This window comes from Tachypleus tridentatus, chromosome 2 (assembly GCF_004210375.1).
Source record: "Tachypleus tridentatus isolate NWPU-2018 chromosome 2, ASM421037v1, whole genome shotgun sequence".
Taxonomy (NCBI): Eukaryota; Metazoa; Arthropoda; class Merostomata; order Xiphosura; family Limulidae; genus Tachypleus; species Tachypleus tridentatus.
Genome location: NC_134826.1, coordinates 131,323,050 through 131,333,958, shown reverse-complemented (window position 1 = coordinate 131,333,958; position 10,909 = coordinate 131,323,050). Strand labels below are relative to the sequence as shown.

The 10,909-nt window shown below is 31.3% G+C and overlaps 1 protein-coding gene across 2 annotated transcripts in view; it reads left to right on the top strand.

Moving 5' to 3' along the window:
- Window positions 1-8,341: 8,341 nt before the first annotated feature.
- Window positions 8,342-10,909, top strand: part of LOC143245114 (uncharacterized) — a 58,481-nt gene continuing 55,913 nt past the window's right edge. Inside the window, exon 1 of one of the 2 annotated variants that reach the window (XM_076491011.1) lies at window positions 8,342-8,406. The gene's annotated coding sequence lies outside the window, so the exon portion shown is untranslated. Of the gene's footprint in view, window positions 8,407-8,465; window positions 8,697-10,909 lie in introns of those variants that run through there. The other variant, XM_076491012.1, reaches the window with a different exon arrangement.

The following is a 10,909-nucleotide window of genomic DNA, read 5'->3' as shown; positions in this document are numbered from 1 at the left end:
TGCGTTCTGTCCACCGCCGGGAATCAAACCATGGATATTGTTGTATGGCTTTCCCAACAGGTTAACAATTTTATTGATTCACGATTAACAATGAATTTAATTTTCAACATTAAAAATGCTTTCGTAATTTCACTCTTATTAGTGTTAACAGTGTTTTCGTCGTATCGTATTAAACCTCGGCTCTATCAGTGTTATTAATTCATTGAAGATTTCATAGTCTAAAATCATTTATTTCTGATAAAAGTGACGTAATTTACAATAAAATTTAATTGTTACAGTCGACAGTGCTTACAATTCACATATCATGAAGTTAAAATGACATTTCTGATTTTACGAAATTTATAAGTTTACATAATATTTAGTAATCATAAAATATTTAATTATTATTAACAGTATTAACGTTAACAATGTTATTCCTTCATATAGCATTTAATTCTTGATGGTGACATTGTTGGCAGTTCACACACTATTTAATTTTTAATGGTAACAGTGTTAACAGTTCACACAGCATTTAATTCTTAACGTAAACCATACTAACATTTAAAATACAATGTAATACTTATTGTTAACAGTGGTACTGGTTCGCACGACATTTAATTCTTGTATTTGAAAGAGTCATGCATCTGCATACATTCAGTTCATGATTTTAACAGCGTTCCAATATCCTTTATAAATTTGCCAGTATCTAACTGTTAACATTTAAGTCCTAATAACAACAATGATGTCAGTTCACACAACATTTAATTGTTAAGGTAAGTGAGTATTAGTTAGTATAATGTTTAACCATCAACGTTTGTTATGTTATCAGCTGAAATGGCATCAGGCCTGTAAGCAGAATGTTTGACAGGTATGGTTCTAATTAGCCTGATCAAAAGCCAACACGTGCTGCGCGAAACATGGTAATATTATAAACGGCTGAGGTCACGCGACTATTTGAAGCCAAAAAAAGTTAATGTTTCATCAGAAAAATATAGAAAACGTTTTAAATACGACAAGCTGCTGTCCCTTAATTATATATATATAAGCAGAATATTTCATCACAAAAATATGGGGTCGGCTGAACGTCCCCCCCCCTTGTGTACATGTGTAGGTATTTAATATCTTAGCTTTACTAATTCTCATGTCATATAATAATCACACTATATCATTCCTACTGTTAACAGTGTGGCCCGGCATGGCCAAGTGGATCAAGGCATTCGACTCGTCATCTGAGGATCGCGGGTTCGAATCCAGGTCGCACCACACATGCTCCCCCTTTCAGCCGTGTGGGTGTTATAATGTGATGGTCAATCCCACAATTCGTTGGTGAAAGAGTAGCCCAAGAGTTGGCGGTGGATGGTGATGACTAGCTGCCTTCCCTTTAGTCTTACACTGCTAAATTAGGGACGGCTAGCGCAGATAGCCCTCGAGTAGCTTTGCGCGAAATTCAAAACAAACCGTTAACAGTGTTATTAATTCAAACCATTTAGTCATCAACGTCAACCGTGTTTCAGTTCATATAGTGTTTACTTATTTATTTATTAACGTTAACAATGCTGTCATTTAAAAAACAACAACATCTATTTCTTGACATTAACGGTGGTATAATTTAACACATAATTTGCTTCTTTCTGTTAGCAGTACTATTAGTTTACTATTTATTTATAAAATTAACCCTACTATTAATTCACACATTATTAAATCATTATCATTAAAATTTTTAATAATTCATTCAACATTTAATTATAACTATTAATATGATCATCAGTCCATACAGCACTTAATTTTTAATGTTCTAACATTATTATTATTTCAACACCGAATGTATCAGTCGTGTAATATTTAATTTTTGTTATCAGTTCTATAGGATTTGTCCCCCTCTGGTACAGCGGTAAGTCTATGGATTTACAACGCTAAAATCAGGGGTTAGATTCCCTTCGGTGGACTACAGGTAGCTCGATATGACTTTGCTATGAGAAAACACACACACTTCATAGAATTTAATTAACAGTGTTAACACTATTATAATTTAATATAACATTTAATAATTAACATAAACAGTTTTATTATTTGGACTCTAATTATTCGTAACATTATTATTTTGCAAATAATTTAATTATCTCAGTGATGTCGAGAAACCCACTTGTTGATAAATTTATATGCAAAAACGGCTCGTTTGGGTTGAGAAAATATGTAAAATATTTCTATGTAAAATATTTTCTCAACCCAAACGAGCCGTTTTTGCATATAAATTTAATTATCTATCGTTAACAATTTCGGCTTTGTTTTTAAAAAAGATACCAGATGACACCCTAATCTGTACATTTCTCTTTCTTTTATCGTATATAATCGACGGCTTTAATGTTATTATATCATTCTCGCAGGATGTTTTCACCCTTTTTGAGGAATAATACATCAATCACTTCAGGTGATTTAGTAGTATTAATTTGTTTTGCTAATTTCAGTGATCCAATTGTTTTACGTTGCGAATCAATGTGTCGAGTTTAATAATCATACGCTACCCCCATTTTTGACTCATTCTGTCATTGAAAGCTCGCCAGTGACACAGCGATACGTTTGTGCTTAATTCCAAACAAACTGTCACCGAAAACATTAATTTTCTTCAATTTATAAATTAGCGGTTAGTCCACAGATTTACAATGCTAAAATCAGGGGGTCGATTCCCCTCGGTGGACTCGGTAGATAACCCGATGTGGCTTTGCTATAAGAAAACACACACGTAATTTATAAATTAATAAACAAATAAAACGTATTATCAATAATAATTAACTATACATTTTCAAATAATACAATTATCTTTAAAACTAACTTTGTACACAAAATAGTCGTATATGTAGTCATTCGTCTCCTTCGAGCATCTGTTTATAGAAACACGTTGAAACGAAGCAATATTCTTCTGTGTGTGTGTGTGTGTGTGTGTGTGTATGCATTTGATAACGAAGGCTTGTTATATATATGCGTGCATTTTTATCGTGTGGAAAACCAAAATACGTCAAACGGTTTATTTGTGATGACATCATGTGTGACTATAATAGTAACAAAAGAGTTTAAAAATGCTAAGTTTTGCTGCTATTCAACCAAGATCAATGTCGTTTTGAATACCAGCTTGATTTTTTTTTGTTTCAGTCGTCATTCAAACACCAAGGAAATTAACTTGAGTGGCAATGAGTGGTTGGTTGTTACCGTGTTTCTCCGAAAATAAGACAGGGCTAACATTAATTTTCACTCCAAAATATGACACTAGGGCTTATTTTCGGGGGATGTCTTATTTTGATATATTAAAAAAATGAAGTTACAAAGTAAAACTATTAAACTAACCATTTAAAATAAACTATTATTAAACTATTAAACTAACTGATTAATACTTAAACAAACTAATTAACTAACTATTAAACTAATTAATAAATTAATTTTTTTTATTTCTTTCCTCTTCCTGCCACTCTTAACTAGGGCTTATTTTAAGGGTAGGGCTTATATTAAAACTATCCCCAAATATCACACTAGGTCTTATTTTATGGGTAGGTCTTATTATCGGAGAAACACGGTATATAGTGTGTGGAAATAGTGTTACGTGGTCTAAGTAACACCAGGCTAACAAAGCATGCTGTCGAGTAATTAGTTCAAGTATTTTTAAGTTTAAATTATTTGTACTGTTGATATAGCCGTAACATTCGTTTCATTATTAAAATGAAAAGCAAATAAAAATTGTCATAAGAGTATTGTTCTCTTTTCTTGCATTTCAGGGCGTGACTCTTATGGGTTCACGTGATAGCAATAGTTCGACATTTAAGCAGGAATCTGGGATCGGGTCGATAACAAGAAGCCATTGAAAGACCTAAACCATTTCAAAGAAAAAGGGGTGCAGAGAATACAGAAATGACCCCCTCCCTTATCATAAGAGTTTGATTTACATTGAATACATTCATATATAGCCGCATAATTTGAGAAACGTATATAATTTTTAGTTCCTGAAATTTCATATTAATTTAGTGACACTGTACTTTGCACGCTTCAAACCAACCATATTTTGTGAAGACTCAGTACCGCCTAAGCCGATACGACTTGTTTACGCGTAAATAAATCTTTAATAACGTTTGAAGTGAATAATAATTATTACTTAGGCTGAATGATAACGAAAGAAAATAACAACAATATTTTGTGATCTATTATTTTCTGAGACTTTTCAGTACTAGAAATTTGCTTTTATCTGGAAAAACAAAACACCAAAACTGCATCGTAGAATACCGTTAAATTCAAAAATTCCGGCCACGAATGCTTGTACAAGTATTTTCAGAATTAAACTTAAAAGTGATTTAAGAATGCATGCTCTTTTCAAAGTACACAAACAAGTTTAAAGTATCCGAAACAAAAGTACCTCCACAGGCATACATATATATATACAAATTATACTGTATATTGTTAATCTATCATAATTAATAAAGATTTGCCTTCTATTCAGTGTTTGCCAGACATGCCAAGAAAAACTAGATTTTTATATAAAAATAATATATACTAAATATAAGTTTCTTGCACAACTTTATTTTAAACCTAATATTTATATAAAGTATAAACCAGTTCACTGCATTTACATTTCACTCGTCAGCAAATTGGAAACACAAAAAACAAAATACAAAAATGAATGAAGAACGAGATATTCAGTGACTTCCCCACAGTCATATAAAAAATATGTAATTAAAAGTGATTAGTAAAAACTGTTTGGCTTTCACAAATTAATAAACCACGGATACGATAGACCTTTAATTAAATAATTTAAATTACTATAAAGTTTATTTAATAGAAAATATCAGGTTACATAAACCAAAAGTAATATTAGCATACATGCTTTTAGCACTGAAAATGACCAACTGTATAAACACCGACGATATTTTGCTATGTTTAAGTTCAGAGCTACACAAGAGGTCTTTTGTGCTCTGCTCACTACGTGTATCGAAAGCCCCCCTTTTTTAGCGTTTTAAGATTAGAATTTTCTCATAGCACCGAAAATTATTACACTAATTTCTCTGTTTACACGTGACAAACGTCAAATATTTAATTAAATTATGGTTTGTGACATTTAATATAATCAGCCTTTTTTTTTTTTTTTCAATTTCGCGCAATGCTACACAAGGGCTATCTGCGCTAGCCGTCCCTAATTTAGCAGTGTAAGACTAGAGGGAAGGCAGCTAGTCATCACCACCCACCCTCTTGGGCTACTCTTTCACCAACGAATGGTGGGATTTAACGTAATGTTATAACACACCCACGGCTGAAGGGGCGAGCATGTTTTGTGCGACGGGGACTCGAACCCGCGACCCTCAGAATCAGCAAAGAATATCACAAGTTAATTTTTGGTTGAACGTAATTCAGATGTTATGTTATTCTAGTTCCTAACGACTCATATAGGTTTTGTTTGTTTGTAGCTATGCACAAAGCTACACAATGGACTATCTGTGCTTTGTCTACCTGGAGTATTGAAATCCAATTTCCAACGTTGTACGCCCAAGACCTACTGCTGTACCACTCATATAGGTAGAATAACGATAAAATTAATAATGGTCTCCGAAATACTTCCTGAATAAGATTTATTTATATACTAATAATATATATACATAATTCAACGATCATGGAATATAAATTATCAATATATTTATTTATAAATGCAGAACTAATGCTAAAATACATCTGATTGGTTTTTATTAATCACAAAATTGAACAAAAAAAGTTCGTTATTCCCTTGAACACATCAAATTTTCAATTTGGTTCAATCTCTGAACTAAAGCACAAATTGTTACTTCCAACTGAACAAATGTGGTAAATATTTAGTCATCATAAGTTATTTATAGCTTCAAAAAAGCATTTATTTTGAGAAAGTTTATTATTATAAATGAATAAGTTCACAGTGCTCGAAGTGGATGGAGTGAACTCTCGCATAAAATGGTGTTTGTGTTTTTCATTATTTAGAATTGGTAATAAAAATACACAAGAAGTGTGGGTGAACATAATGTAACCCTACATTATATTATATCTCCACTATATTACTTTTCTTCACGCAGATGTTTAAGTGACTCGATAAACTCTTATCCACAAAACAAAATTAAAATGTTTAAGGAAAGGTAGTAATTTGTAAACGATTAACTGGTTAATACTATAATCGTTTTTTTTGGTATACAGTCTCCAAATAATTTCACTACCACATTGAGAAAGCCGTTAACAACTCTCGTTTTCGACACAAGTAAGCTTATAATGCCAAATTTAACTGTTGTTTTTAAAAAAACAAAATTCAGTTTTATAGGGTCGTTTACTTCTAGAAGTAATATGTATTTTATGCTCCAACATGCATTACAGAAATTAATATTTTAATTAGACATGTTACATGAAGGAGAACATGGCGTCATAATATTTTGAAGTATCCGAAATTTCACTATTTAAACAAATTAACATGAATAACAAGTCTTTGTGGTTCTCGCACACATACCCTACCATTTCAGTGTGGCTCAGCGGCAAGTCTAAGGACTTATAACGCTGAACATTGGATATCGATACACCTTACAAAAACAGAGCGCAGAAAACCTTTTGTGTAGCTTTAGGCTTAACAACAACCAAACAAGTCTTTGTTAATTGACGTGTAAAACACAGTTCAAAAATTATTCCCTTTGCATCCGTGTATATGCATTCATATGACTAGTTGTTTTTTTAGTATTAAGATGTAATTCCCTGAAAAACAAATGACGTCATTGACCTTACAATAAAATATTTTCGTTTATACCAGTTCTTAATTTGTCAAAATAAATCCAGTAACATTTTCTCAGAAGTAAAAAAAAAATCATAAAAGATTTAGATAATTTCATTAAATAATATTGGTCATTTAAGTTTCAAAAAGGTTCAATACCATAAATATTAACACTAGGATAAAATCCGACTAAATGTCTGTACGTGTTCATAACAAATAATCTAGGGCATGTTACGTCACGCGTAAGCCATACTGATAAAGAAAACAAGTCTTGAGTGAAAATGCATAAGTTCAAGATTTTATAAAATTTAAACAACGCCCCCCTTATACACAAACACATACTAAAATAAATACGCTAGACTAAACACACTGCGATTTTGAAAAATATAATAATTAGATTCACCCGTTTCCGATAAATGTTATTAATTTTGCATATACCTCAAAGATGCATAAGCTATAATTTAAGAAACCGGTAATTAACTCATTCGTAATACTATAATTTTTTTAAACAATGCAGAATTGAAAATAATCATTGAAAGCCTCATTTCAATACTCACTACTAAAGTGGCATATTTTTCCTCCTTTAAAATTCAATTTAATTAAGAATTCTGCCCAATAAAATTCATTCACGTGTAAATAAAAAAACACCCATTCTCCTTGTTCGAAATCTTAGCAGAATTTCATAAACATGTTTACTATCCCCTTGTCTTATTTCACACATCTTCTGCAGCAGGTTGGTAGCACAGAAAGCAATGAACATCAAAACTAAATTACATATTAAAAACTAAATGTTGAAACAAGACACACGTCACATTTATGGGTGCATCATTAATTACGATGAGCTAATAATTTAAACTGTGCTGACAATTTTGCTACTTATTTATCACACTGAATTTGAACGAATCATATTTGGTAGCACTAGTACTGTTATGCATCCTTATTGCCAAAACTGATAGATCCTACATATCTAAAAATTTAAATAACAATTCTTTCTGGTTGACTTTATACCACGGCACAAATCTTTTTCCTGAAAATCTAATAGTTTCAATTTTACGAAACCGTTGGTGTTTGTAAAAATATATATATAAAAAAAACGGTATTGTTCCTAGAAAAATAAAATAAAAAATTAAATAGAAGTAAACACGACAAATATAGCTGACCCATTTATTCGTTTCCAAAGTAACAAGATAAAACATTTGTTACTTCAGCGAATATAAAATTAGAGATGTTACATTTGTGACAAACAATCGCTGAAACGAAATAATTATAAATGATTAGGGCTTTTGTTTGGAAATTTACACATCCTTTGTTTCTTGTTATTTCTTCCTACAAGTCAGTGGGTACAATGATTAGATTTAATGTCTGGGGAATAATCGCTGCCTTCAAACGTAAATACGTCATGATTACTAGCCTAACGTAATAGTTGTGACGTAATCAATATATGTGTTCTTTTTTAAACTCCATTAAGAATTTTTATGATTAAAGATCAAATTAGGCTTTTTCATTATTTTTAAATCCACTATGGATGCTTTGTTTTTCATTTTTAATATATTTGTATAAAATATCTATTGTAGTTTTAAAAATAAGTCCATTAAGACGTCATCAAACGCTACATCCAAGCACTCCCTGTGGCAGCCAATGGGAACCCCGTTGGACATTGGCATGTCACGGGACGGGTGAGTGTTTTCTGAATAATATTTTGCTGATAAAATTTTCAGGGAAAACATCATGTAGCAAAGCTCAGTACTTCTGAAATGTCATAAAATATCATTTGCTTTTGAAAATAATCCCTTGTGTTTAGTCATAGGTTTGTTTTTTCTTTACTGGACTCGTTTTTAGCAATACCACATGAAGTAGCTTTCAGGGCTCTTGAACAAGGTCATACCATTACGCTTTCTAGTTCTACCGTATCTGAGCCACCAAGCTACCGAGCTGTAGTCTGACGGTGATACCTGCCGCCATGGAAGTAATCGACCGTCTTTAAAAGTTGCTGTTTTGCATTGTTAAAGCGAAAATAATAAAGCTTGTACATTACATTGTTCTTGCTAGATTCAGTATAATTATGATTTGTATTTTTTATTTAACTAATATCAGAGTTTTATCCATAACGCAAAGTAAGTAAGAGAATAGCAAAGTGGGATATGCTACATTGGAAGTACTGTATTAGCGGTAGTGTATTATTAGTGATTGGAAGAGCTAAAGCACTGGCTAGACATGTATTTTTTTTTCTCTTCACTTGCTTGCTCACTTCAATAACAAGTGTGATTTAGGGATTAGATAATGAAATGTTAATAATGCCGAAAGCAAGAGGTTTCGTAGTTTTGTGCAATTCGTTTATGGTACTCCGACAGGACTGTATGAGCTTTTTGTACAGTTCAAACTTAAACATCAAATGTTTAGCAATGACCGCAGTGATGTGTTGTATTTTTGTACTAAACACTAAAGTATAGTTAGTATAAGTGTTCAGTAATGGTAAGTTGTAACTGTGCTCTCATATTTGCATATAAGAATAAAGTAGTTTGTGTTTTTACATCTATAATAAAAATTACTGACGTAGAAAAAACAAACTCAAATAGAATATGTATAACAGTAGTAGAAAGAAACTTCCAGAAGGTGTATGTGGTGTATCAAATGAATACTCTTAAAATTCAACTTAATATTACTATACGGTGTGACCATACTGCTCTTAAAATTTAACTTAGTATTACTATACGGTGTGATTGCGTTGTTCTATCGTATGTTGCAAGAAGATGAGTTTTAAATTTAATTTGCATTTTACTTACAGACACTGTACATGTAACATTTATGAATATTATCAACAGAAATGCTCCTTGTTCTAGGTTTTTCTGTTTTATTTTTAATCTATGGTAGATCTTGTATAATAGATGTAAGCAATATTTGTGGTAATGTTGATTTTGGACAACAATGGTAACGTAGGTACTATGAAGAAACACGTATATTACCGAAATAAAAATGGTTAATAAATAGAAGTTTTTTATAAAAGGAAATATCGTGACATTAAACTTTCACTGTGTGAGACTGGCGTTTGAAATTATATTTATGTGATCGAGTTTAGTATTATTAATAAACTTTTCAGATAAATGACTTTTTATTTATGCAGGAGTTTTTATTTAATGCCGTTTAAAATAATATATACACTATTAATATAAGACAATATTCCCCATTGGTCTGACATTGCTAATGTTTTAATAACAGGTAATATACGTTAGTTTGGTATGTATACAATTTAAACAGTGTAAGTTGTTAATATGATAAATCATCATGTATTGATATCAAATTATTTTTTTATGTGAATGGAAATTCATAGTGGGGTAATCTATAGAAGGTTGAATCTTTTGTTTTTTATACCTATTGTAGGTTTATTAAGTTGTGATTAAATTTATTCTGTTTCTATACTCTACAAGTACAATTTGTAGATTAAGAAAGTTTTTAAATTGTACAAAACTTTTTATAAGTAAGAAAGTAGAGGCCAACATGTCCGTTTATAATGAGTAGGTAAAAATATGAAAATGTATGGTTTTATAGTTCAATTGGCTAGAAAATATGCTGCGTTTCTGACAGATTTCAATGGTAACATCCATTTTTCCAAAGTAAACCATTAAGGAGATCACAATGCTGCTGAGATCAATTTGTTTCTTCTAGTTTTGTTTACCGTTAAAGTGAAGAACTTTAAAAGTTCCTTTTTTAACATTATTATGAAAGTGTAAAAATACACATAATTTAGGTTGGTTAAAAATACATTTTATAGGTCTGATTGTATAGCGTATAATAGATTCTGTATTTATTGGTTCAACGGGACTTTGTAAAAAAATTTTGTGAAATTTAATAACAAAATACACAGTAAGTCATTTACAAACATCAAGTTTAAAAGCGGTTTAGGGTGGGCATTTGCCAAATTAAAACGTCGGTATAGGGCCGTAAGAAACGGTAAGGCCATTATGATGTGATCACATTGTCATGGCATGTATAACAACAACTTGTATAGTTAAAATTTGCTTACTTTAACTCAGTATTTACGTTCTGTTTGTTCAGCAGTTTACAGTTGAAATGGCCCAAGAATCAATCTCATTGCATTAACTATTCAAACATTTTCTCGGGGCATACCCCCAAACCCCACTAGAAATGGTAATTTGTTAATGTCGTAACCATTTTAGAATT